This window comes from Amblyomma maculatum, chromosome 8 (assembly GCF_055883805.1).
Source record: "Amblyomma maculatum isolate TAMU_Amacu chromosome 8, ASM5588380v1, whole genome shotgun sequence".
NCBI classification, from domain to species: domain Eukaryota; kingdom Metazoa; phylum Arthropoda; class Arachnida; order Ixodida; family Ixodidae; genus Amblyomma; species Amblyomma maculatum.
Window position 1 is genome coordinate 35,082,569 of NC_139351.1, and position 26,572 is coordinate 35,109,140.

The 26,572-nt window shown below is 50.2% G+C and overlaps 13 non-coding genes and 4 pseudogenes across 13 annotated transcripts; all 17 read right to left on the bottom strand.

Moving 5' to 3' along the window:
* Window positions 1-553: 553 nt before the first annotated feature.
* LOC146180931 (5S ribosomal RNA) lies at window positions 554-672 on the bottom strand. The gene has a single exon (XR_014700549.1). It is a non-coding gene; the product is annotated as a 5S ribosomal RNA (ribosomal RNA).
* Window positions 673-1,246: 574 nt separating this feature from the next.
* Window positions 1,247-1,365, bottom strand: LOC146180932 (5S ribosomal RNA). Its single transcript, XR_014700551.1, has one exon. It is a non-coding gene; the product is annotated as a 5S ribosomal RNA (ribosomal RNA).
* Window positions 1,366-1,937: 572 nt separating this feature from the next.
* Window positions 1,938-2,056, bottom strand: LOC146180933 (5S ribosomal RNA). The gene has a single exon (XR_014700529.1). It is a non-coding gene; the product is annotated as a 5S ribosomal RNA (ribosomal RNA).
* Window positions 2,057-2,635: 579 nt separating this feature from the next.
* LOC146180934 (5S ribosomal RNA) lies at window positions 2,636-2,741 on the bottom strand (annotated as a pseudogene).
* Window positions 2,742-8,209: 5,468 nt separating this feature from the next.
* Window positions 8,210-8,328, bottom strand: LOC146180935 (5S ribosomal RNA). Its single transcript, XR_014700530.1, has one exon. It is a non-coding gene; the product is annotated as a 5S ribosomal RNA (ribosomal RNA).
* Window positions 8,329-8,904: 576 nt separating this feature from the next.
* Window positions 8,905-9,023, bottom strand: LOC146180936 (5S ribosomal RNA). The gene has a single exon (XR_014700531.1). It is a non-coding gene; the product is annotated as a 5S ribosomal RNA (ribosomal RNA).
* A 576-nt stretch (window positions 9,024-9,599) lies between these two features.
* On the bottom strand, window positions 9,600-9,718 carry LOC146180937 (5S ribosomal RNA). Its single transcript, XR_014700532.1, has one exon. It is a non-coding gene; the product is annotated as a 5S ribosomal RNA (ribosomal RNA).
* Window positions 9,719-10,308: 590 nt separating this feature from the next.
* On the bottom strand, window positions 10,309-10,427 carry LOC146180938 (5S ribosomal RNA; annotated as a pseudogene).
* Window positions 10,428-12,284: 1,857 nt separating this feature from the next.
* LOC146180939 (5S ribosomal RNA) lies at window positions 12,285-12,403 on the bottom strand. The gene has a single exon (XR_014700533.1). It is a non-coding gene; the product is annotated as a 5S ribosomal RNA (ribosomal RNA).
* Window positions 12,404-12,978: 575 nt separating this feature from the next.
* Window positions 12,979-13,097, bottom strand: LOC146180940 (5S ribosomal RNA). The gene has a single exon (XR_014700534.1). It is a non-coding gene; the product is annotated as a 5S ribosomal RNA (ribosomal RNA).
* Window positions 13,098-13,673: 576 nt separating this feature from the next.
* Window positions 13,674-13,792, bottom strand: LOC146180941 (5S ribosomal RNA). Its single transcript, XR_014700535.1, has one exon. It is a non-coding gene; the product is annotated as a 5S ribosomal RNA (ribosomal RNA).
* Window positions 13,793-14,368: 576 nt separating this feature from the next.
* LOC146180942 (5S ribosomal RNA) lies at window positions 14,369-14,487 on the bottom strand. Its single transcript, XR_014700536.1, has one exon. It is a non-coding gene; the product is annotated as a 5S ribosomal RNA (ribosomal RNA).
* A 590-nt stretch (window positions 14,488-15,077) lies between these two features.
* On the bottom strand, window positions 15,078-15,196 carry LOC146180943 (5S ribosomal RNA; annotated as a pseudogene).
* Window positions 15,197-17,050: 1,854 nt separating this feature from the next.
* Window positions 17,051-17,169, bottom strand: LOC146180944 (5S ribosomal RNA). Its single transcript, XR_014700537.1, has one exon. It is a non-coding gene; the product is annotated as a 5S ribosomal RNA (ribosomal RNA).
* Window positions 17,170-17,759: 590 nt separating this feature from the next.
* On the bottom strand, window positions 17,760-17,878 carry LOC146180945 (5S ribosomal RNA; annotated as a pseudogene).
* Window positions 17,879-19,732: 1,854 nt separating this feature from the next.
* Window positions 19,733-19,851, bottom strand: LOC146180946 (5S ribosomal RNA). Its single transcript, XR_014700538.1, has one exon. It is a non-coding gene; the product is annotated as a 5S ribosomal RNA (ribosomal RNA).
* Window positions 19,852-25,966: 6,115 nt separating this feature from the next.
* Window positions 25,967-26,085, bottom strand: LOC146180947 (5S ribosomal RNA). Its single transcript, XR_014700539.1, has one exon. It is a non-coding gene; the product is annotated as a 5S ribosomal RNA (ribosomal RNA).
* Between the last annotated feature and the right edge of the window lie 487 nt (window positions 26,086-26,572).

A 26,572-nucleotide genomic window follows, 5' to 3' on the forward strand; every position in this document is an offset into this window, starting at 1 on the left:
TATGTACTGTTTTAACTGCTCATTGACTACACATGCAGTTAAGCGCTGTCTTTGTGATGAGGCACCGAGTGTGCATTTACATGTTATGAGCTGTTTCCAGCCATTCTGGCGAACAGAGCGCGCTTTGGCACTCCAAAAATTAAAGAGCAGTGCGAGAGCGACGATCGCGAGTCGTTTACACATGAATGCATGGTGCACGGACTGCACTCCGTTCAACGATGAGCCCGAACTGTGCGCTTGTGGCCACTGCAAATGGTCTCAAAAACTGTGAAAGTTGCACGGCAAACTGGTGAATGAGGTACGTACGCGTCAAACTGTCACTGAGAAGTCACGCACGCGATCGCCTCGAGAAATTCTGCGCCGTATACATATGCGCGTCGCACCTCTTCGTGCATGCGCGCAAAGTGATGATTGAATCGACACAGATATTAACGTGACACGGCCTGCTCGGCTCATCTGCAGCCAGTAGAATCTGCGACGCCAAAGTGACAGTGAGAAAATAAATAGAGAAGCCAGCTGCGTGCGGTGAGAAAAAAAAAAAAACAAAAGGAAGTGCCATCAGCACTCGGTGTTCCCAGGTGGTCTCCCTCCCAAGTACTGACCGAGCCCAATGCTGCTTAGCTTCGGTGATCGGACGAGAACCGCCGTATTCAGCATGGTATGGCCGATGGCGAGAAACAGTCGTTTCGAGCGGCTTATGTACTGTTTTAACTGCTCATTGACTACACATGCAGTTAAGCGCTGTCTTTGTGATGAGGCACCGAGTGTGAATTTACATGTTATGAGCTGTTTCCAGCCATTCTGGCGAACAGAGCGCGCTTTGGCACTCCAAAAATTAAAGAGCAGTGCGAGAGCGACGATCGCGAGTCGTTTACACATGAATGCATGGTGCACGGACTGCACTCCGTTCAACGATGAGCCCGAACTGTGCGCTTGTGGCCACTGCAAATGGTCTCAAAAACTGTGAAAGTTGCACGGCAAACTGGTGAATGAGGTACGTACACGTCAAACTGTCACTGAGAAGTCACGCACGCGATCGCCTCGAGAAATTCTGCGCCGTATACATATGCGCGTCGCACCTCTTCGTGCATGCGCGCAAAGTTATGATTGATTCGACACAGATATTAACGTGACCCGGCCTGCTCGGCTCATCTGCAGCCAGTAGGATCTGCGACGCCAAAGTGACAGTGAGAAAAAAAAATGGAGAAGCCAGCTGCGTGCGGTGAGAAAAAAAAAACAAAAGAAGTGCCATCAGCACTCCGTGTTCCCAGGTGGTCTCCCTCCCAAGTACTGACCGAGCCCAATGCTGCTTAGCTTCGGTGATCGGACGAGAACCGGCGTATTCAGCATGGTATGGCCGATGGCGAGAAACAGTCGTTTCGAGCGGCTTATGTACTGTTTTAACTGCTCATTGACTACACATGCAGTTAAGCGCTGTCTTTGTGATGAGGCACCGAGTGTGCATTTACATGTTATGAGCTGTTTCCAGCCATTCTGGCGAACAGAGCGCGCTTTGGCACTCCAAAAATTAAAGCGCAGTGCGAGAGCGACGATCGCGAGTCGTTTACACATGAATGCATGGTGCACGGACTGCACTCCGTTCACCGATGAGCCCGAACTGTGCGCTTGTGGCCACTGCAAATGGTCTCAAAAACTGTGAAAGTTGCACGGCAAACTGGTGAATGAGGTACGTACGCGTCAAACTGTCACCGAGAAGTCACGCACGCGATCGCCTCGAGTAATTCTGCGCCGTATACATATGCGCGTCGCACCTCTTCGTGCATGCGCGCAAAGTTATGATTGAATCGACACAGATATTAACGTGACCCGGCCTGCTCGGCTCATCTGCAGCCAGTAGAATCTGCGACGCCAAAGTGACAGTGAGAAAAAAAATGGAGAAGCCAGCTGCGTGCGGTGAGAAAAAAAAACAAAAGAAGTGCCATCAGCACTCGGTGTTCCCAGGTGGTCTCCCTCCCAAGTACTGACCGAGCCCAATGCTGCTTAGCTTCGGTGATCGGACGAGAACCGGCGTATTCAGCATGGTATGGCCGATGGCGAGAAACAGTCGTTTCGAGCGGCTTATGTACTGTTTTAACTGCTCATTGACTACACATGCAGTTAAGCGCTGTCTTTGTGATGAGGCACCGAGTGTGCATTTACATGTTATGAGCTGTTTCCAGCCATTCTGGCGAACAGAGCGCGCTTTGGCACTCCAAAAATTAAAGAGCAGTGCGAGAGCGACGATCGCGAGTCGTTTACACATGAATGCATGGTGCACGGACTGCACTCCGTTCAACGATGAGCCCGAACTGTGCGCTTGTGGCCACTGCAAATGGTCTCAAAAACTGTGAAAGTTGCACGGCAAACTGGTGAATGAGGTAAGTACGCGTCAAACTGTCACCGAGAAGTCACGCACGCGATCGCCTCGAGTAATTCTGCGCCGTATACATATGCGCGTCGCACCTCTTCGTGCATGCGCGCAAAGTTATGATTGAATCGACACAGATATTAACGTGACCCGGCCTGCTCGGCTCATCTGCAGCCAGTAGAATCTGCGACGCCAAAGTGACAGTGAGAAAAAAAATGGAGAAGCCAGCTGCGTGCGGTGAGAAAAAAAAACAAAAGAAGTGCCATCAGCACTCGGTGTTCCCAGGTGGTCTCCCTCCCAAGTACTGACCGAGCCCAATGCTGCTTAGCTTCGGTGATCGGACGAGAACCGGCGTATTCAGCATGGTATGGCCTTTTTTTTTTTTTTTTCTTTATTGCCTGGCTTTGACACAAATACACCGCACTGGAACTCAAAACATCATGAACAAAGGAATAATATATGTACACTAAGGTAGTTAGCGTTGCCTAACACCCACTGAGGGGCAGGCATTGTCATGTTAAAATTCCTTGAGCACCGTCAAAGGTTCCAGCTTTGACAGCCACTCAGGAGCACATGGTTGCAATTTAAGCACGTCGAGCCATCGCTGCACACTTTCACGGAAATACATGCGGGCTGGCCGTGCATCTGGATCGCAGTGATAACCAGCCATTCGTGCGCGCCATATACTGTGGAGGCACATTAACATAACCTGGTCTAACGGCATATCATCGTGGTTATCCAATGGCAAATACCTAATGCCATGGGAATCAAGTGGCAACTGTTTTTTTATTGTCCTTTGCAGAACATCCCACAAATATACCCCCTCCCAGCAATGCAAAAACACGTGATCTATTGTCTCTGGCTGTTTGCAGATGAGACATTGGGCCCCCCACGGTAGGAACATACCCTTTTCCTCCATAAATGATTTTACACTCAAAGTACCGGTATGTAGCATAAAGAAAAACGTTTTAGCTCCCGGAGCAACTTGCATTTTCTTTACGCGTTTTAATACATTACTTCCGGTGCCTCCATAGTATAATGCTCGGTACAAGGGCACCGGGAAGACCACTTCACAAACATCCTTGTATAATGTTCTCCTGTTAACATTACTTAAATACTCTTTCGAAAACCGTGCGCTTAAGAATTTTGCGCTCAAAACAATTTCCCTAAAGAATCCAAAAAGAGAACCCGACATACTTTGAGTATAAACTACGAAATCAGGCAAAGCTCGACCAAGTCTTTGTTGACACACTGTGCGCAGGAATGGATCGCTGGCATCCCTAAAAAACATAAACCTGTTGACAATCTGTCGCACAAACAAATGACCCAGACCAAGCCCCCCATGCTTCACCTGCCGGAACAAATTTGTCCGACTGCACCTCTCCCAACTCGAGGCCCAAACAAACACCGCAAAAACTCGATGCAATTTTTGCACATTTACACGGGAGCAATGCAACACTTGCATAACATACCATAGCTTACTAATTAAAAACAGGTTGCAAACTGCGGCTCTTGCAAATATTGATAATTGAGCGCTTTTCCATTTCTCCGCTTTTTCACGGGTTTCTTTGACCTGCTCTAGCCAGTATGGCTCGCTTTCCTTGTAAAATTTCAAGGGCACACCCAAGTACTTTGCAGGCGTTGTAACCCACGATACATTAGCGAAAGTGTCGGGGGTCAGCTGCCATTCTCCGTGCCAAAATCCCAGGCACTTACCCCAGTTAACTTTACTCCCTGTGACTTTGCTAAAATGTTTTACCACATCCACTGTCCTCTTTATACTCTCTTTATTCACACAAAATACCGCAACGTCATCTGCGTAAGCCAGCAATTTGACTTCTGACTCCTGCAGTCGAAAACCATCAATGTCATTGTTTTGTAGGATGCTTAAACACAAACTTTCAATATAAATGCCGAACAAAAGAGGGCTGAGGGGGCAACCTTGGCGCACTGAACGTCGTACGTTGATGGGGGCCCCCAGTGACTTATTGACAATTAATCTCGTAGTGCAGTTACGGTACGCCAAGGCCACTCCCTCTCGAATAACAGAGCCGACATTAATATAGTCTAATATACTGAACAGAATAGTATGCGCCACACAATCAAAAGCTTTCTCCAAGTCCAACTGCAGTAACGCAACACATGCATGAGTTGCATCGCAGCATTCGAGCACACTTCTCGCTTTGTGAATGTTCTGAAAGATAGATCGCCCTTTGATACCGCACGTTTGGTGAGGGCCCACTAGTTCGCATATAACCGTTTGTAGTCTGCCAGCAAGCACCTTCATATAAATCTTGTAATCAACGTTTGTCAGAGCAATGGGCCTGTAAGACGACAACTGCCTAAGCTTATCTGGTTGGTCAGTTTTCGGAATAAGTACTGTGTGCGACGATCCGAAAGACGCAGGCAGTGCCTTCAGTTCATACGCTTCATTAAATAAGGCACACAACAAAGGAGATAGCTGTTCCTTGAACGCTTTATAAAAAGCCGCACTCAGGCCATCAGGCCCGGGTGATTTCCCTGGGTTTAAATTTTCTATTGCCTGCTGCACTTCTTTTTCGCTTATTGGCCGCTCCAGTCTTTCTTTTTGTTCCTCGTTAATTTTTGGCATCACGTCAAGAAAGGATTCTTTAAAACGGTCCAAATAAACCTCTCGGGAAGAAAATAGATCTTCATAATACTCCCGGAAAGCTTTCGCGATTCCTTCGTTATCGGTTTCTGTGCGTCCTGCCCAATCTACCTCTGCCACGTGATTTCGCCTTGCATTTGCTTTTTCTATTCCCAACGATCTTTTTGTCGGCGTCTCATCCATGGCCAATTTTTCCGCTCTTGCACGCACTAACGCTCCTTGGTATCTGTCTTCTTCTATCAAGTTAATCTGTTCTTTTATTTTTCGAATATCCTCTATCCATCTGCCGGGTGCCTTACATTCCTGTTCGTGTAGTTTTGCAAGCAAAGCCTTAAGCTGGGTTTCTGTAATTTTCTTCTCGTACACCAGGCAACTTGATCTGTCAATGGCTTTAATTTTAATCTGTTCCTTGCACAACTCCCACTGTTTCCAGATTTCGAGCAAAGTCCCTGGCCTCACTTTAATCAATTCATTCAATACCACGCGTCTAAAGGCATCATCATTAAGCAATTTATTGTTAAATTTCCATAACTCCCAGCTAAATGCATTGCTTCGTTTTTTGGTGCCGAATAAGCATTGCACCAAACAGTGATCCGTGAATGTCATAGGCACAACTCGGTATTCATTGCATGAAGGAATCAAATCCAGCGACGCGTAAATTCTGTCCAGACGCGCGTGGCTAGAACCTTGGAAGTGCGTGTACTGAACGGCACGCGGTCCTTCCAAGCAATCAGCCACATCCTCCATATTCCATTCGCTTGTTAACTGGCATAACATTTCAGTGCTCTTGTCTCTGAATCCGCGTGTGCTGGTTTTGTCTCGAGCATTCAGTACACAGTTAAAATCGCCCAGCAATACTACCTGCCTTTCCGTACTTAACTGCTGCATAACATTCTCGAAAAACACTGTTCTTTCCTCCACACAGTTAGGAGCGTACACACAAATAATGCGCCACTCAACACCGCTGTATACACAATCAGCCACTACACACCGTCCAGAAGAGCATGAGGAGTAGCCCTTTACAACCAGACCAGGCAGCTTTTTGACAAACAATACACACCCGGCCGATGTCCCAACTGCGTGGCTAACAATGGCGTAAAATCTAGCCGTGAAACGTCGCACCATGCTCCCGGTCTCTTCCTCCCCGTCAACCTTAGTTTCTTGCACGGCAAGCACGTCAATATCGTGGTCAATTAAGAGCCGATGCATCTGGCTCTGCTTCTTTTTGCCTGCCAATCCCCTGACATTTAACGTGGCTACTCTTAAGGTGGTTTCGGGCGCCATTTTCATCAAGGGTGAAGAGACCGAAAGCATGGTGCTTACCTTTCCCGTCTAGAGCGTTGCTAGACGCCGTCGTTTGATCCATCCCCGTCCGGTGCGAGCGGCTGACCCGGCAGCAGGGGCACTTTATCCGCTACCCGTCTCTCTGATGAAATGTTTGGCCGCGGACGTAGCGTGGACCGCCGGGATTGCCCCGTTTTTGCTGGTGGCTCGTCGACGCTGGGGGCTGACGCCTGGATACCTTCGGGTTCGGACTGTGTGTGGGATCGCTTGGCTGGGGCTGGGACGCCTGGCTTACGAACACCGCTGGTGTCTGAGTGCTCCTCCCCATTATCCTGTTCCATGCCGTTTGAAGGCTCAAGTGACGGGCCTTCCTCATTGCTAGGGAGCTGAGGTGCAGAGTCCGCTCTCCCAACATCCCTCGCAGCATTGCCGCTTTCTGCCGAGTCCACCGACGAATCCGTCTCCCGTGTCTGCGTTCGCACCTCTCCGGCACCCTTCGCCGCCTCCTCCGCCTCGACCACGTCCATGGTGAGCTCCGCCGACCGTTCCGCAGTTCCATGTCCCGCTGCCGAAGCGTACGAAAGCACACAGGCTGCCTCGTCATGACCGTAGCGTCTACACTTTGGACAACGCGGCACCTTACATTCTCGTCGAACGTGACCGGTACCACGGCAGCGCAGGCACTGCATCGCTCGCCCAGGCACCACGACAAGGGCCAGCTCTCCGGCCACTCGCAGCTGGTGAGGTAAGTCATCGACCTTAATCCCGGGTTTCAATTTCAGGAGCACAGTCCTCGTGGTGGACCCCTTCTCCCTGACGCCTTGAACTCTCCACCTCTCCCGGGTCACCTCGGTCACCTTCCCAAAAGCCGCAAAAGCCGTCCGTATGTCGTCGTCTGCCACACCGTACAACATCCAGTGAAGTCGCAGCTTCACCTGTTGGTCCTCGGAATCGATAATGAGGCAACGGCGTCCCTTAACTTCGAGCTCCTTGAAAGCCGCCAGTTTCTTCGTTGCTTCTGTGCTGCTTAACGTGACCGCCCAAACATGGTTGATCTGATACGCCCCCAACGCCACAACGTCGGGGAGCGCACCAGCGTTGGCAAGGCCGTCGCGGAAATCCTCGACCCTGTATGGCCTGACTCGCACATCGCCGTGCAAAAAAAGCGTGTTAAAAACAACGCGTCCGGTGGGCAAAGTTGGCAGAATAATCTGATATTCGCTATCATCCATGTCCTCAAGCCTGTTTCCGCGGCTGGAAATGGCCGCTATCGCCGCTCCGCTGGAGCACATGATTCTGCCACCGTTCACTACGGTATCCGGAAGTAGAATCTCAGCATGGTATGGCCGATGGCGAGAAACAGTCGTTTCGAGCGGCTTATGTACTGTTTTAACTGCTCATTGACTACACATGCAGTTAAGCGCTGTCTTTGTGATGAGGCACCGAGTGTGAATTTACATGTTATGAGCTGTTTCCAGCCACTCTGGCGAACAGAGCGCGCTTTGGCACTCCAAAAATTAAAGAGCAGTGCGAGAGCGACGATCGCGAGTCGTTTACACATGAATGCATGGTGCACGGACTGCACTCCGTTCACCGATGAGCCCGAACTGTGCGCTTGTGGCCACTGCAAATGGTCTCAAAAACTGTGAAAGTTGCACGGCAAACTGGTGAATGAGGTACGTACGCGTCAAACTGTCACCGAGAAGTCACGCACGCGATCGCCTCGAGTAATTCTGCGCCGTATACATATGCGCGTCGCACCTCTTCGTGCATGCGCGCAAAGTTATGATTGAATCGACACAGATATTAACGTGACCCGGCCTGCTCGGCTCATCTGCAGCCAGTAGAATCTGCGACGCCAAAGTGACAGTGAGAAAAAAAAATGGAGAAGCCAGCTGCGTGCGGTGAGAAAAAAAAAACAAAAGAAGTGCCATCAGCACTCGGTGTTCCCAGGTGGTCTCCCTCCCAAGTACTGACCGAGCCCAATGCTGCTTAGCTTCGGTGATCGGACGAGAACCGGCGTATTCAGCATGGTATGGCCGATGGCGAGAAACAGTCGTTTCGAGCGGCCTATGTACTGTTTTAACTGCCCATTGACTACACATGCAGTTAAGCGCTGTCTTTGTGATGAGGCACCGAGTGTGCATTTACATGTTATGAGCTGTTTCCAGCCATTCTGGCGAACAGAGCGCGCTTTGGCACTCCAAAAATTAAAGAGCAGTGCGAGAGCGACGATCGCGAGTCGTTTACACATGAATGCATGGTGCACGGACTGCACTCCGTTCAACGATGAGCCCGAACTGTGCGCTTGTGGCCACTGCAAATGGTCTCAAAAACTGTGAAAGTTGCACGGCAAACTGGTGAATGAGGTACGTACGCGTCAAACTGTCACTGAGAAGTCACGCACGCGATCGCCTCGAGAAATTCTGCGCCGTATACATATGCGCGTCGCACCTCTTCGTGCATGCGCGCAAAGTGATGATTGAATCGACACAGATATTAACGTGACACGGCCTGCTCGGCTCATCTGCAGCCAGTAGAATCTGCGACGCCAAAGTGACAGTGAGAAAATAAATGGAGAAGCCAGCTGCGTGCGGTGAGAAAAAAAAAAAACAAAAGGAAGTGCCATCAGCACTCGGTGTTCCCAGGTGGTCTCCCTCCCAAGTACTGACCGAGCCCAATGCTGCTTAGCTTCGGTGATCGGACGAGAACCGGCGTATTCAGCATGGTATGGCCGATGGCGAGAAACAGTCGTTTCGAGCGGCTTATGTACTGTTTTAACTGCTCATTGACTACACATGCAGTTAAGCGCTGTCTTTGTGATGAGGCACCGAGTGTGAATTTACATGTTATGAGGTGTTTCCAGCCATTCTGGCGAACAGAGCGCGCTTTGGCACTCCAAAAATTAAAGAGCAGTGCGAGAGCGACGATCGCGAGTCGTTTACACATGAATGCATGGTGCACGGACTGCACTCCGTTCAACGATGAGCCCGAACTGTGCGCTTGTGGCCACTGCAAATGGTCTCAAAAACTGTGAAAGTTGCACGGCAAACTGGTGAATGAGGTACGTACGCGTCAAACTGTCACTGAGAAGTCACGCACGCGATCGCCTCGAGAAATTCTGCGCCGTATACATATGCGCGTCGCACCTCTTCGTGCATGCGCGCAAAGGGATGATTGAATCGACACAGATATTAACGTGACACGGCCTGCTCGGCTCATCTGCAGCCAGTAGAATCTGCGACGCCAAAGTGACAGTGAGAAAATAAATGGAGAAGCCAGCTGCGTGCGGTGAGAAAAAAAAAAAACAAAAGGAAGTGCCATCAGCACTCGGTGTTCCCAGGTGGTCTCCCTCCCAAGTACTGACCGAGCCCAATGCTGCTTAGCTTCGGTGATCGGACGAGAACCGGCGTATTCAGCATGGTATGGCCGATGGCGAGAAACAGTCGTTTTGAGCGGCTTATGTACTGTTTTAACTGCTCATTGACTACACATGCAGTTAAGCGCTGTCTTTGTGATGAGGCACCGAGTGTGCATTTACATGTTATGAGCTGTTTCCAGCCATTCTGGGGAACAGAGCGCGCTTTGGCACTCCAAAAATTAAAGAGCAGTGCGAGAGCGACGATCGCGAGTCGTTTACACATGAATGCATGGTGCACATGAATGCATGGTGCACGGACTGCACTCCGTTCACCGATGAGCCCGAACTGTGCGCTTGTGGCCACTGCAAATGGTCTCAAAAACTGTGAAAGTTGCACGGCAAACTGGTGAATGAGGTACGTACGCGTCAAACTGTCACCGAGAAGTCACGCACGCGATCGCCTCGAGTAATTCTGCGCCGTATACATATGCGCGTCGCACCTCTTCGTGCATGCGCGCAAAGTTATGATTGAATCGACACAGATATTAACGTGACCCGGCCTGCTCGGCTCATCTGCAGCCAGTAGAATCTGCGACGCCAAAGTGACAGTGAGAAAAAAAAATGGAGAAGCCAGCTGCGTGCGGTGAGAAAAAAAAACAAAAGAAGTGCCATCAGCACTCCGTGTTCCCAGGTGGTCTCCCTCCCAAGTACTGACCGAGCCCAATGCTGCTTAGCTTCGGTGATCGGACGAGAACCGGCGTATTCAGCATGGTATGGCCGATTTTTTTTTTTTTTTTTTTTTTTTTTTTCAGTAACAAAAACCTTTATTTACACATATATGTACAAGGCAGCAACTCAGCCAATAGCCGAGTGCATTGATTGCTTCTAGTGTCAACGTCGGCCATAGGAAGCGTGAGGGGACATTAAGGACAATAAAAAATTATGTCCAGAGGTCTGGCAAGAAAGGGTCAGAAAAAGTGTAACATATAAGCCTACAATGAGCCGCCACTAAAGGACAAAGGGGGAAACCAGAAAAGTAGAGAGAAAAACCCACAAAAAAAAAAAAAAAAACGCCACTTGTGCAACGCAGCGTGAAGCATCAGCGGCACCCAAACCGTTCGTACTGGCGTGTCTTGAAGACCATCACAGCGCGGCAGCCTCGCTGTAGTTCCTCCTGCAGGTTTTCGTCGGTGCCAGAGGACTCCAGTGCACTCACTGTCCACTCTGTTTTGTCCAATAGGTGCCGCCACGCTGGTTTCGGCCAACGCACGCACTTCATCACATCCACGCGCGCACGCCAGAGGGCATGCAACGCAAGCACTATCACAATGTCTCGAAGTTCTGGTCGATCACAAGACGCGTCGAGACACAAGAGCCCTGGCCATGTCACTTCGAAATCAGTGGCGAAAAATCCCCTTACTTCGTCCCAGAAGATGTGCGCCGTGTTGCATTCCATAAATACATGTTGAGTGGTCTCCCGTCGGCCACACAGGAGACAGTTTGCGCCCCATGGTAGGAAGAAACCCCGCTCTTCCTGACGAGCTTTCACGGGCAAAACTCCTGTGTGGAAACGAAAGAAGAAATCCTTGGAGCCTGTTGGAACGGGCAGCTTCCTGACTCGCTTGAGGACATCATTCTTGCCCACCCCTATGGGTGGTTGTCGATATAATGGAGGTTGCAGAAATTGTGCCAGCAAGTCCCAGTAAAGCTTTCTCGGTTTTACTGCGAGCAGGTACTCCCACGAAAAAAGCCCTTGCAGCAGCGCCAGGGACTGCGCTATCTCCTTGTAGAAGGCTGTGGCTCTCATGCCGTTACCTATTGGCTTAGTTGTGGCCAACCAAGGGGCCAAGTGCGCCGAGCCTAGATACTGAGTGGCCGCGCGAAGAAAATTATCCTTTTGGCTTCGAAAGAAAATGAGCCTTTGGACTACAAGTTTAAGTTCTACGTTCACTAAGCCCAGTCCGCCTCGCTCCATGCCCCAGAAGAGATTGCTTCGGCGCATGGGCTCTGCCGTAGAGCGCCAAACGAAGACTGCCCATGATCGGCCCATGATGGTATGGCCGATGGCGAGAAACAGTCGTTTCGAGCGGCTTATGTACTGTTTTAACTGCTCATTGACTACACATGCAGTTAAGCGCTGTCTTTGTGATGAGGCACCGAGTGTGAATTTACATGTTATGAGCTGTTTCCAGCCACTCTGGCGAACAGAGCGCGCTTTGGCACTCCAAAAATTAAAGAGCAGTGCGAGAGCGACGATCGCGAGTCGTTTACACATGAATGCATGGTGCACGGACTGCACTCCGTTCACCGATGAGCCCGAACTGTGCGCTTGTGGCCACTGCAAATGGTCTCAAAAACTGTGAAAGTTGCACGGCAAACTGGTGAATGAGGTACGTACGCGTCAAACTGTCACCGAGAAGTCACGCACGCGATCGCCTCGAGTAATTCTGCGCCGTATACATATGCGCGTCGCACCTCTTCGTGCATGCGCGCAAAGTTATGATTGAATCGACACAGATATTAACGTGACCCGGCCTGCTCGGCTCATCTGCAGCCAGTAGAATCTGCGACGCCAAAGTGACAGTGAGAAAAAAAAATGGAGAAGCCAGCTGCGTGCGGTGAGAAAAAAAAAACAAAAGAAGTGCCATCAGCACTCGGTGTTCCCAGGTGGTCTCCCTCCCAAGTACTGACCGAGCCCAATGCTGCTTAGCTTCGGTGATCGGACGAGAACCGGCGTATTCAGCATGGTATGGCCGATGGCGAGAAACAGTCGTTTCGAGCGGCCTATGTACTGTTTTAACTGCCCATTGACTACACATGCAGTTAAGCGCTGTCTTTGTGATGAGGCACCGAGTGTGCATTTACATGTTATGAGCTGTTTCCAGCCATTCTGGCGAACAGAGCGCGCTTTGGCACTCCAAAAATTAAAGAGCAGTGCGAGAGCGACGATCGCGAGTCGTTTACACATGAATGCATGGTGCACGGACTGCACTCCGTTCAACGATGAGCCCGAACTGTGCGCTTGTGGCCACTGCAAATGGTCTCAAAAACTGTGAAAGTTGCACGGCAAACTGGTGAATGAGGTACGTACGCGTCAAACTGTCACTGAGAAGTCACGCACGCGATCGCCTCGAGAAATTCTGCGCCGTATACATATGCGCGTCGCACCTCTTCGTGCATGCGCGCAAAGTGATGATTGAATCGACACAGATATTAACGTGACACGGCCTGCTCGGCTCATCTGCAGCCAGTAGAATCTGCGACGCCAAAGTGACAGTGAGAAAATAAATGGAGAAGCCAGCTGCGTGCGGTGAGAAAAAAAAAAACAAAAGGAAGTGCCATCAGCACTCGGTGTTCCCAGGTGGTCTCCCTCCCAAGTACTGACCGAGCCCAATGCTGCTTAGCTTCGGTGATCGGACGAGAACCGGCGTATTCAGCATGGTATGGCCGATGGCGAGAAACAGTCGTTTCGAGCGGCTTATGTACTGTTTTAACTGCTCATTGACTACACATGCAGTTAAGCGCTGTCTTTGTGATGAGGCACCGAGTGTGAATTTACATGTTATGAGGTGTTTCCAGCCATTCTGGCGAACAGAGCGCGCTTTGGCACTCCAAAAATTAAAGAGCAGTGCGAGAGCGACGATCGCGAGTCGTTTACACATGAATGCATGGTGCACGGACTGCACTCCGTTCAACGATGAGCCCGAACTGTGCGCTTGTGGCCACTGCAAATGGTCTCAAAAACTGTGAAAGTTGCACGGCAAACTGGTGAATGAGGTACGTACGCGTCAAACTGTCACTGAGAAGTCACGCACGCGATCGCCTCGAGAAATTCTGCGCCGTATACATATGCGCGTCGCACCTCTTCGTGCATGCGCGCAAAGGGATGATTGAATCGACACAGATATTAACGTGACACGGCCTGCTCGGCTCATCTGCAGCCAGTAGAATCTGCGACGCCAAAGTGACAGTGAGAAAATAAATGGAGAAGCCAGCTGCGTGCGGTGAGAAAAAAAAAAAACAAAAGGAAGTGCCATCAGCACTCGGTGTTCCCAGGTGGTCTCCCTCCCAAGTACTGACCGAGCCCAATGCTGCTTAGCTTCGGTGATCGGACGAGAACCGGCGTATTCAGCATGGTATGGCCGATGGCGAGAAACAGTCGTTTCGAGCGGCTTATGTACTGTTTTAACTGCTCATTGACTACACATGCAGTTAAGCGCTGTCTTTGTGATGAGGCACCGAGTGTGAATTTACATGTTATGAGGTGTTTCCAGCCATTCTGGCGAACAGAGCGCGCTTTGGCACTCCAAAAATTAAAGAGCAGTGCGAGAGCGACGATCGCGAGTCGTTTACACATGAATGCATGGTGCACGGACTGCACTCCGTTCAACGATGAGCCCGAACTGTGCGCTTGTGGCCACTGCAAATGGTCTCAAAAACTGTGAAAGTTGCACGGCAAACTGGTGAATGAGGTACGTACGCGTCAAACTGTCACTGAGAAGTCACGCACGCGATCGCCTCGAGAAATTCTGCGCCGTATACATATGCGCGTCGCACCTCTTCGTGCATGCGCGCAAAGGGATGATTGAATCGACACAGATATTAACGTGACACGGCCTGCTCGGCTCATCTGCAGCCAGTAGAATCTGCGACGCCAAAGTGACAGTGAGAAAATAAATGGAGAAGCCAGCTGCGTGCGGTGAGAAAAAAAAAAAACAAAAGGAAGTGCCATCAGCACTCGGTGTTCCCAGGTGGTCTCCCTCCCAAGTACTGACCGAGCCCAATGCTGCTTAGCTTCGGTGATCGGACGAGAACCGGCGTATTCAGCATGGTATGGCCGATGGCGAGAAACAGTCGTTTCGAGCGGCTTATGTACTGTTTTAACTGCTCATTGACTACACATGCAGTTAAGCGCTGTCTTTGTGATGAGGCACCGAGTGTGCATTTACATGTTATGAGCTGTTTCCAGCCATTCTGGGGAACAGAGCGCGCTTTGGCACTCCAAAAATTAAAGAGCAGTGCGAGAGCGACGATCGCGAGTCGTTTACACATGAATGCATGGTGCACATGAATGCATGGTGCACGGACTGCACTCCGTTCACCGATGAGCCCGAACTGTGCGCTTGTGGCCACTGCAAATGGTCTCAAAAACTGTGAAAGTTGCACGGCAAACTGGTGAATGAGGTACGTACGCGTCAAACTGTCACCGAGAAGTCACGCACGCGATCGCCTCGAGTAATTCTGCGCCGTATACATATGCGCGTCGCACCTCTTCGTGCATGCGCGCAAAGTTATGATTGAATCGACACAGATATTAACGTGACCCGGCCTGCTCGGCTCATCTGCAGCCAGTAGAATCTGCGACGCCAAAGTGACAGTGAGAAAAAAAAATGGAGAAGCCAGCTGCGTGCGGTGAGAAAAAAAAACAAAAGAAGTGCCATCAGCACTCCGTGTTCCCAGGTGGTCTCCCTCCCAAGTACTGACCGAGCCCAATGCTGCTTAGCTTCGGTGATCGGACGAGAACCGGCGTATTCAGCATGGTATGGCCGATTTTTTTTTTTTTTTTTTTTTTTCAGTAACAAAAACCTTTATTTACACATATATGTACAAGGCAGCAACTCAGCCAATAGCCGAGTGCATTGATTGCTTCTAGTGTCAACGTCGGCCATAGGAAGCGTGAGGGGACATTAAGGACAATAAAAAATTATGTCCAGAGGTCTGGCAAGAAAGGGTCAGAAAAAGTGTAACATATAAGCCTACAATGAGCCGCCACTAAAGGACAAAGGGGGAAACCAGAAAAGTAGAGAGAAAAACCCACAAAAAAAAAAAAAAAAACGCCACTTGTGCAACGCAGCGTGAAGCATCAGCGGCACCCAAACCGTTCGTACTGGCGTGTCTTGAAGACCATCACAGCGCGGCAGCCTCGCTGTAGTTCCTCCTGCAGGTTTTCGTCGGTGCCAGAGGACTCCAGTGCACTCACTGTCCACTCTGTTTTGTCCAATAGGTGCCGCCACGCTGGTTTCGGCCAACGCACGCACTCCATCACATCCACGCGCGCACGCCAGAGGGCATGCAACGCAAGCACTATCACAATGTCTCGAAGTTCTGGTCGATCACAAGACGCGTCGAGACACAAGAGCCCTGGCCATGTCACTTCGAAATCAGTGGCGAAAAATCCCCTTACTTCGTCCCAGAAGATGTGCGCCGTGTTGCATTCCATAAATACATGTTGAGTGGTCTCCCGTCGGCCACACAGGAGACAGTTTGCGCCCCATGGTAGGAAGAAACCCCGCTCTTCCTGACGAGCTTTCACGGGCAAAACTCCTGTGTGGAAACGAAAGAAGAAATCCTTGGAGCCTGTTGGAACGGGCAGCTTCCTGACTCGCTTGAGGACATCATTCTTGCCCACCCCTATGGGTGGTTGTCGATATAATGGAGGTTGCAGAAATTGTGCCAGCAAGTCCCAGTAAAGCTTTCTCGGTTTTACTGCGAGCAGGTACTCCCACGAAAAAAGCCCTTGCAGCAGCGCCAGGGACTGCGCTATCTCCTTGTAGAAGGCTGTGGCTCTCATGCCGTTACCTATTGGCTTAGTTGTGGCCAACCAAGGGGCCAAGTGCGCCGAGCCTAGATACTGAGTGGCCGCGCGAAGAAAATTATCCTTTTGGCTTCGAAAGAAAATGAGCCTTTGGACTACAAGTTTAAGTTCTACGTTCACTAAGCCCAGTCCGCCTCGCTCCATGCCCCAGAAGAGATTGCTTCGGCGCATGGGCTCTGCCGTAGAGCGCCAAACGAAGACTGCCCATGATCGGCCCATGATGGTATGGCCGATGGCGAGAAACAGTCGTTTCGAGCGGCTTATGTACTGTTTTAACTGCTCATTGACTACACATGCAGTTAAGCGCTGTCTTTGTGATGAGGCACCGAGTGTGCATTTACAGGTTATGAGCTGTTTCCAGCCATTCTGGCGAACAGAGCGCGCTTTGGCACTCCAAAAATTAAAGCGCAGTGCGAGAGCGACGATCGCGAGTCGTTTACACATGAATGCATGGTGCACGGACTGCACTCCGTTCACCGATGAGCCCGAACTGTGCGCTTGTGGCCACTGCAAATGGTCTCAAAAACTGTGAAAGTTGCACGGCAAACTGGTGAATGAGGTACGTACGCGTCAAACTGTCACTGAGAAGTCACGCACGCGATCGCCTCGAGAAATTCTGCGCCGTATACATATGCGCGTCGCACCTCTTCGTGCATGCGCGCAAAGTGATGATTGAATCGACACAGATATTAACGTGACACGGCCTGCTCGGCTCATCTGCAGCCAGTAGAATCTGCGACGCCAAAGTGACAGTGAGAAAATAAATGGAGAAGCCAGCTGCGTGCGGTGAGAAAAAAAGAAAACAAAAGGAAGTGCCATCAGCACTCGGTGTTCCCAGGTGGTCTCCCTCCCAAGTACTGACCGAGCCCAATGCTGCTTAGCTTCGGTGATCGGACGAGAACCGGCGTATTCAGCATGGTATGGCCGATGGCGAGAAACAGTCGTTTCGAGCGGCTTATGTACTGTTTTAACTGCTCATTGACTACACATGCAGTTAAGCGCTGTCTTTGTGATGAGGCACCGAGTGTGCATTTACATGTTATGAGCTGTTTCCAGCCATTCTGGGGAACAGAGCGCGCTTTGGCACTCCAAAAATTAAAGAGCAGTGCGAGAGCGACGATCGCGAGTCGTTTACACATGAATGCATGGTGCACATGAATGCATGGTGCACGGACTGCACTCCGTTCACCGATGAGCCCGAACTGTGCGCTTGTGGCCACTGCAAATGGTCTCAAAAACTGTGAAAGTTGCACGGCAAACTGGTGAATGAGGTACGTACGCGTCAAACTGTCACCGAGAAGTCACGCACGCGATCGCCTCGAGTAATTCTGCGCCGTATACATATGCGCGTCGCACCTCTTCGTGCATGCGCGCAAAGTTATGATTGAATCGACACAGATATTAACGTGACCCGGCCTGCTCGGCTCATCTGCAGCCAGTAGAATCTGCGACGCCAAAGTGACAGTGAGAAAAAAAAATGGAGAAGCCAGCTGCGTGCGGTGAGAAAAAAAAACAAAAGAAGTGCCATCAGCACTCCGTGTTCCCAGGTGGTCTCCCTCCCAAGTACTGACCGAGCCCAATGCTGCTTAGCTTCGGTGATCGGACGAGAACCGGCGTATTCAGCATGGTATGGCCGATTTTTTTTTTTTTTTTTTTTTTTCAGTAACAAAAACCTTTATTTACACATATATGTACAAGGCAGCAACTCAGCCAATAGCCGAGTGCATTGATTGCTTCTAGTGTCAACGTCGGCCATAGGAAGCGTGAGGGGACATTAAGGACAATAAAAAATTATGTCCAGAGGTCTGGCAAGAAAGGGTCAGAAAAAGTGTAACATATAAGCCTACAATGAGCCGCCACTAAAGGACAAAGGGGGAAACCAGAAAAGTAGAGAGAAAAACCCACAAAAAAAAAAAAAAAAACGCCACTTGTGCAACGCAGCGTGAAGCATCAGCGGCACCCAAACCGTTCGTACTGGCGTGTCTTGAAGACCATCACAGCGCGGCAGCCTCGCTGTAGTTCCTCCTGCAGGTTTTCGTCGGTGCCAGAGGACTCCAGTGCACTCACTGTCCACTCTGTTTTGTCCAATAGGTGCCGCCACGCTGGTTTCGGCCAACGCACGCACTCCATCACATCCACGCGCGCACGCCAGAGGGCATGCAACGCAAGCACTATCACAATGTCTCGAAGTTCTGGTCGATCACAAGACGCGTCGAGACACAAGAGCCCTGGCCATGTCACTTCGAAATCAGTGGCGAAAAATCCCCTTACTTCGTCCCAGAAGATGTGCGCCGTGTTGCATTCCATAAATACATGTTGAGTGGTCTCCCGTCGGCCACACAGGAGACAGTTTGCGCCCCATGGTAGGAAGAAACCCCGCTCTTCCTGACGAGCTTTCACGGGCAAAACTCCTGTGTGGAAACGAAAGAAGAAATCCTTGGAGCCTGTTGGAACGGGCAGCTTCCTGACTCGCTTGAGGACATCATTCTTGCCCACCCCTATGGGTGGTTGTCGATATAATGGAGGTTGCAGAAATTGTGCCAGCAAGTCCCAGTAAAGCTTTCTCGGTTTTACTGCGAGCAGGTACTCCCACGAAAAAAGCCCTTGCAGCAGCGCCAGGGACTGCGCTATCTCCTTGTAGAAGGCTGTGGCTCTCATGCCGTTACCTATTGGCTTAGTTGTGGCCAACCAAGGGGCCAAGTGCGCCGAGCCTAGATACTGAGTGGCCGCGCGAAGAAAATTATCCTTTTGGCTTCGAAAGAAAATGAGCCTTTGGACTACAAGTTTAAGTTCTACGTTCACTAAGCCCAGTCCGCCTCGCTCCATGCCCCAGAAGAGATTGCTTCGGCGCATGGGCTCTGCCGTAGAGCGCCAAACGAAGACTGCCCATGATCGGCCCATGATGGTATGGCCGATGGCGAGAAACAGTCGTTTCGAGCGGCTTATGTACTGTTTTAACTGCTCATTGACTACACATGCAGTTAAGCGCTGTCTTTGTGATGAGGCACCGAGTGTGCATTTACAGGTTATGAGCTGTTTCCAGCCATTCTGGCGAACAGAGCGCGCTTTGGCACTCCAAAAATTAAAGCGCAGTGCGAGAGCGACGATCGCGAGTCGTTTACACATGAATGCATGGTGCACGGACTGCACTCCGTTCACCGATGAGCCCGAACTGTGCGCTTGTGGCCACTGCAAATGGTCTCAAAAACTGTGAAAGTTGCACGGCAAACTGGTGAATGAGGTACGTACGCGTCAAACTGTCACTGAGAAGTCACGCACGCGATCGCCTCGAGAAATTCTGCGCCGTATACATATGCGCGTCGCACCTCTTCGTGCATGCGCGCAAAGTGATGATTGAATCGACACAGATATTAACGTGACACGGCCTGCTCGGCTCATCTGCAGCCAGTAGAATCTGCGACGCCAAAGTGACAGTGAGAAAATAAATGGAGAAGCCAGCTGCGTGCGGTGAGAAAAAAAGAAAACAAAAGGAAGTGCCATCAGCACTCGGTGTTCCCAGGTGGTCTCCCTCCCAAGTACTGACCGAGCCCAATGCTGCTTAGCTTCGGTGATCGGACGAGAACCGGCGTATTCAGCATGGTATGGCCGATGGCGAGAAACAGTCGTTTCGAGCGGCTTATGTACTGTTTTAACTGCTCATTGACTACACATGCAGTTAAGCGCTGTCTTTGTGATGAGGCACCGAGTGTGCATTTACATGTTATGAGCTGTTTCCAGCCATTCTGGGGAACAGAGCGCGCTTTGGCACTCCAAAAATTAAAGAGCAGTGCGAGAGCGACGATCGCGAGTCGTTTACACATGAATGCATGGTGCACATGAATGCATGGTGCACGGACTGCACTCCGTTCACCGATGAGCCCGAACTGTGCGCTTGTGGCCACTGCAAATGGTCTCAAAAACTGTGAAAGTTGCACGGCAAACTGGTGAATGAGGTACGTACGCGTCAAACTGTCACCGAGAAGTCACGCACGCGATCGCCTCGAGTAATTCTGCGCCGTATACATATGCGCGTCGCACCTCTTCGTGCATGCGCGCAAAGTTATGATTGAATCGACACAGATATTAACGTGACCCGGCCTGCTCGGCTCATCTGCAGCCAGTAGAATCTGCGACGCCAAAGTGACAGTGAGAAAAAAAATGGAGAAGCCAGCTGCGTGCGGTGAGAAAAAAAAACAAAAGAAGTGCCATCAGCACTCGGTGTTCCCAGGTGGTCTCCCTCCTTTTTTTTTTTTTTTTTTTTTTTTTTTTTTTTTTTATTGCCTGGCTTTGACACAAATACACCGCACTGGAACTCAAAACAACAGGAAAAAAAGGAATAATATATGTACACAAAGGTAGCTAGCGTTGCCTAACACCCACTGAGGGGCAGGCATTGTCACGTTTAAAATTCCTTGAGCACCGTCAAAGGTTCCAGCTTTGACAGCCACTCAGGAGCACATGGTTGCAATTTAAGCACGTCGAGCCATCGCTGCACACTTTCACGGAAATACATGCGGGCTGGCCGTGCATCTGGATCGCAGTGATAACCAGCCATTCGTGCGCGCCATATACTGTGGAGGCACATTAACATAACCTGGTCTAACGGCATATCATCGTGGTTATCCAATGGCAAATACCTAATGCCATGGGAATCAAGTGGCAACTGTTTTTTTATTGTCCTTTGCAGAACATCCCACAAATATACCCCCTCCCAGCAATGCAAAAACACGTGATCTATTGTCTCTGGCTGTTTGCAGATGAGACATTGGGCCCCCCACGGTAGGAACATACCCTTTTCCTCCATAAATGATTTTACACTCAAAGTACCGGTATGTAGCATAAAGAAAAACGTTTTAGCTCCCGGAGCAACTTGCATTTTCTTTACGCGTTTTAATACATTACTTCCGGTGCCTCCATAGTATAATGCTCGGTACAAGGGCACCGGGAAGACCACTTCACAAACATCCTTGTATAATGTTCTCCTGTTAACATTACTTAAATACTCTTTCGAAAACCGTGCGCTTAAGAATTTTGCGCTCAAAACAATTTCCCTAAAGAATCCAAAAAGAGAACCCGACATACTTTGAGTATAAACTACGAAATCAGGCAAAGCTCGACCAAGTCTTTGTTGACACACTGTGCGCAGGAATGGATCGCTGGCATCCCTAAAAAACATAAACCTGTTGACAATCTGTCGCACAAACAAATGACCCAGACCAAGCCCCCCATGCTTCACCTGCCGGAACAAATTTGTCCGACTGCACCTCTCCCAACTCGAGGCCCAAACAAACACCGCAAAAACTCGATGCAATTTTTGCACATTTACACGGGAGCAATGCAACACTTGCATAACATACCATAGCTTACTAATTAAAAACAGGTTGCAAACTGCGGCTCTTGCAAATATTGATAATTGAGCGCTTTTCCATTTCTCCGCTTTTTCACGGGTTTCTTTGACCTGCTCTAGCCAGTATGGCTCGCTTTCCTTGTAAAATTTCAAGGGCACACCCAAGTACTTTGCAGGCGTTGTAACCCACGATACATTAGCGAAAGTGTCGGGGGTCAGCTGCCATTCTCCGTGCCAAAATCCCAGGCACTTACCCCAGTTAACTTTACTCCCTGTGACTTTGCTAAAATGTTTTACCACATCCACTGTCCTCTTTATACTCTCTTTATTCACACAAAATACCGCAACGTCATCTGCGTAAGCCAGCAATTTGACTTCTGACTCCTGCAGTCGAAAACCATCAATGTCATTGTTTTGTAGGATGCTTAAACACAAACTTTCAATATAAATGCCGAACAAAAGAGGGCTGAGGGGGCAACCTTGGCGCACTGAACGTCGTACGTTGATGGGGGCCCCCAGTGACTTATTGACAATTAATCTCGTAGTGCAGTTACGGTACGCCAAGGCCACTCCCTCTCGAATAACAGAGCCGACATTAATATAGTCTAATATACTGAACAGAATAGTATGCGCCACACAATCAAAAGCTTTCTCCAAGTCCAACTGCAGTAACGCAACACATGCATGAGTTGCATCGCAGCATTCGAGCACACTTCTCGCTTTGTGAATGTTCTGAAAGATAGATCGCCCTTTGATACCGCACGTTTGGTGAGGGCCCACTAGTTCGCATATAACCGTTTGTAGTCTGCCAGCAAGCACCTTCATATAAATCTTGTAATCAACGTTTGTCAGAGCAATGGGCCTGTAAGACGACAACTGCCTAAGCTTATCTGGTTGGTCAGTTTTCGGAATAAGTACTGTGTGCGACGATCCGAAAGACGCAGGCAGTGCCTTCAGTTCATACGCTTCATTAAATAAGGCACACAACAAAGGAGATAGCTGTTCCTTGAACGCTTTATAAAAAGCCGCACTCAGGCCATCAGGCCCGGGTGATTTCCCTGGGTTTAAATTTTCTATTGCCTGCTGCACTTCTTTTTCGCTTATTGGCCGCTCCAGTCTTTCTTTTTGTTCCTCGTCAATTTTTGGCATCACGTCAAGAAAGGATTCTTTAAAACGGTCCAAATAAACCTCTCGGGAAGAAAATAGATCTTCATAATACTCCCGGAAAGCTTTCGCGATTCCTTCGTTATCGGTTTCTGTGCGTCCTGCCCAATCTACCTCTGCCACGTGATTTCGCCTTGCATTTGCTTTTTCTATTCCCAACGATCTTTTTGTCGGCGTCTCATCCATGGCCAATTTTTCCGCTCTTGCACGCACTAACGCTCCTTGGTATCTGTCTTCTTCTATCAAGTTAATCTGTTCTTTTATTTTTCGAATATCCTCTATCCATCTGCCGGGTGCCTTACATTCCTGTTCGTGTAGTTTTGCAAGCAAAGCCTTAAGCTGGGTTTCTGTAATTTTCTTCTCGTACACCAGGCAACTTGATCTGTCAATGGCTTTAATTTTAATCTGTTCCTTGCACAACTCCCACTGTTTCCAGATTTCGAGCAAAGTCCCTGGCCTCACTTTAATCAATTCATTCAATACCACGCGTCTAAAGGCATCATCATTAAGCAATTTATTGTTAAATTTCCATAACTCCCAGCTAAATGCATTGCTTCGTTTTTTGGTGCCGAATAAGCATTGCACCAAACAGTGATCCGTGAATGTCATAGGCACAACTCGGTATTCATTGCATGAAGGAATCAAATCCAGCGACGCGTAAATTCTGTCCAGACGCGCGTGGCTAGAACCTTGGAAGTGCGTGTACTGAACGGCACGCGGTCCTTCCAAGCAATCAGCCACATCCTCCATATTCCATTCGCTTGTTAACTGGCATAACATTTCAGTGCTCTTGTCTCTGAATCCGCGTGTGCTGGTTTTGTCTCGAGCATTCAGTACACAGTTAAAATCGCCCAGCAATACTACCTGCCTTTCCGTACTTAACTGCTGCATAACATTCTCGAAAAACACTGTTCTTTCCTCCACACAGTTAGGAGCGTACACACAAATAATGCGCCACTCAACACCGCTGTATACACAATCAGCCACTACACACCGTCCAGAAGAGCATGAGGAGTAGCCCTTTACAACCAGACCAGGCAGCTTTTTGACAAACAATACACACCCGGCCGATGTCCCAACTGCGTGGCTAACAATGGCGTAAAATCTAGCCGTGAAACGTCGCACCATGCTCCCGGTCTCTTCCTCCCCGTCAACCTTAGTTTCTTGCACGGCAAGCACGTCAATATCGTGGTCAATTAAGAGCCGATGCATCTGGCTCTGCTTCTTTTTGCCTGCCAATCCCCTGACATTTAACGTGGCTACTCTTAAGGTGGTTTCGGGCGCCATTTTCATCAAGGGTGAAGAGACCGAAAGCATGGTGCTTACCTTTCCCGTCTAGCGCGTTGCTAGACGCCGTCGTTTGATCCATCCCCGTCCGGTGCGAGCGGCTGACCCGGCAGCAGGGGTGCACTTTATCCGCTACCCGTCTCTCTGATGAAATGTTTGGCCGCGGACGTAGCGTGGACCGCCGGGATTGCCCCGTTTTTGCTGGTGGCTCGTCGACGCTGGGGGCTGACGCCTGGATACCTTCGGGTTCGGACTGTGTGTGGGATCGCTTGGCTGGGGCTGGGACGCCTGGCTTACGAACACCGCTGGTGTCTGAGTGCTCCTCCCCATTATCCTGTTCCATGCCGTTTGAAGGCTCAAGTGACGGGCCTTCCTCATTGCTAGGGAGCTGAGGTGCAGAGTCCGCTCTCCCAACATCCCTCGCAGCATTGCCGCTTTCTGCCGAGTCCACCGACGAATCCGTCTCCCGTGTCTGCGTTCGCACCTCTCCGGCACCCTTCGCCGCCTCCTCCGCCTCGACCACGTCCATGGTGAGCTCCGCCGACCGTTCCGCAGTTCCATGTCCCGCTGCCGAAGCGTACGAAAGCACACAGGCTGCCTCGTCATGACCGTAGCGTCTACACTTTGGACAACGCGGCACCTTACATTCTCGTCGAACGTGACCGGTACCACGGCAGCGCAGGCACTGCATCGCTCGCCCAGGCACCACGACAAGGGCCAGCTCTCCGGCCACTCGCAGCTGGTGAGGTAAGTCATCGACCTTAATCCCGGGTTTCAATTTCAGGAGCACAGTCCTCGTGGTGGACCCCAATTCTCTCTGACGCCTTGAACTCTCCACCTCTCCCGGGTCACCTCGGTCACCTTCCCAAAAGCCGCAAAAGCCGTCCGTATGTCGTCGTCTGCCACACCGTACAACATCCAGTGAAGTCGCAGCTTCACCTGTTGGTCCTCGGAATCGATAATGAGGCAACGGCGTCCCTTAACTTCGAGCTCCTTGAAAGCCGCCAGTTTCTTCGTTGCTTCTGTGCTGCTTAACGTGACCGCCCAAACATGGTTGATCTGATACGCCCCCAACGCCACAACGTCGGGGAGCGCACCAGCGTTGGCAAGGGCGTCGCGGAAATCCTCGACCCTGTATGGCCTGACTCGCACATCGCCGTGCAAAAAAAGCGTGTTAAAAACAACGCGTCCGGTGGGCAAAGTTGGCAGAATAATCTGATATTCGCTATCATCCATGTCCTCAAGCCTGTTTCCGCGGCTGGAAATGGCCGCTATCGCCGCTCCGCTGGAGCACATGATTCTGCCACCGTTCACTACGGTATCCGGAAGTAGAATCTCAGCATGGTATGGCCGATGGCGAGAAACAGTCGTTTCGAGCGGCTTATGTACTGTTTTAACTGCTCATTGACTACACATGCAGTTAAGCGCTGTCTTTGTGATGAGGCACCGAGTGTGCATTTACATGTTATGAGCTGTTTCCAGCCATTCTGGCGAACAGAGCGCGCTTTGGCACTCCAAAAATTAAAGAGCAGTGCGAGAGCGACGATCGCGAGTCGTTTACACATGAATGCATGGTGCACGGACTGCACTCCGTTCAACGATGAGCCCGAACTGTGCGCTTGTGGCCACTGCAAATGGTCTCAAAAACTGTGAAAGTTGCACGGCAAACTGGTGAATGAGGTACGTACGCGTCAAACTGTCACCGAGAAGTCACGCACGCGATCGCCTCGAGTAATTCTGCGCCGTATACATATGCGCGTCGCACCTCTTCGTGCATGCGCGCAAAGTTATGATTGAATCGACACAGATATTAACGTGACCCGGCCTGCTCGGCTCATCTGCAGCCAGTAGAATCTGCGACGCCAAAGTGACAGTGAGAAAAAAAAATGGAGAAGCCAGCTGCGTGCGGTGAGAAAAAAAAACAAAAGAAGTGCCATCAGCACTCGGTGTTCCCAGGTGGTCTCCCTCCCAAGTACTGACCGAGCCCAATGCTGCTTAGCTTCGGTGATCGGACGAGAACCGGCGTATTCAGCATGGTATGGCCGATGGCGAGAAACAGTCGTTTCGAGCGGCTTATGTACTGTTTTAACTGCTCATTGACTACACATGCAGTTAAGCGCTGTCTTTGTGATGAGTCACCGAGTGTGCATTTACATGTTATGAGCTGTTTCCAGCCATTCTGGCGAACAGAGCGCGCTTTGGCACTCCAAAAATTAAAGAGCAGTGCGAGAGCGACGATCGCGAGTCGTTTACACATGAATGCATGGTGCACGGACTGCACTCCGTTCAACGATGAGCCCGAACTGTGCGCTTGTGGCCACTGCAAATGGTCTCAAAAACTGTGAAAGTTGCACGGCAAACTGGTGAATGAGGTACGTACGCGTCAAACTGTCACCGAGAAGTCACGCACGCGATCGCCTCGAGTAATTCTGCGCCGTATACATATGCGCGTCGCACCTCTTCGTGCATGCGCGCAAAGCTATGATTGAATCGACACAGATATTAACGTGACACGGCCTGCTCGGCTCATCTGCAGC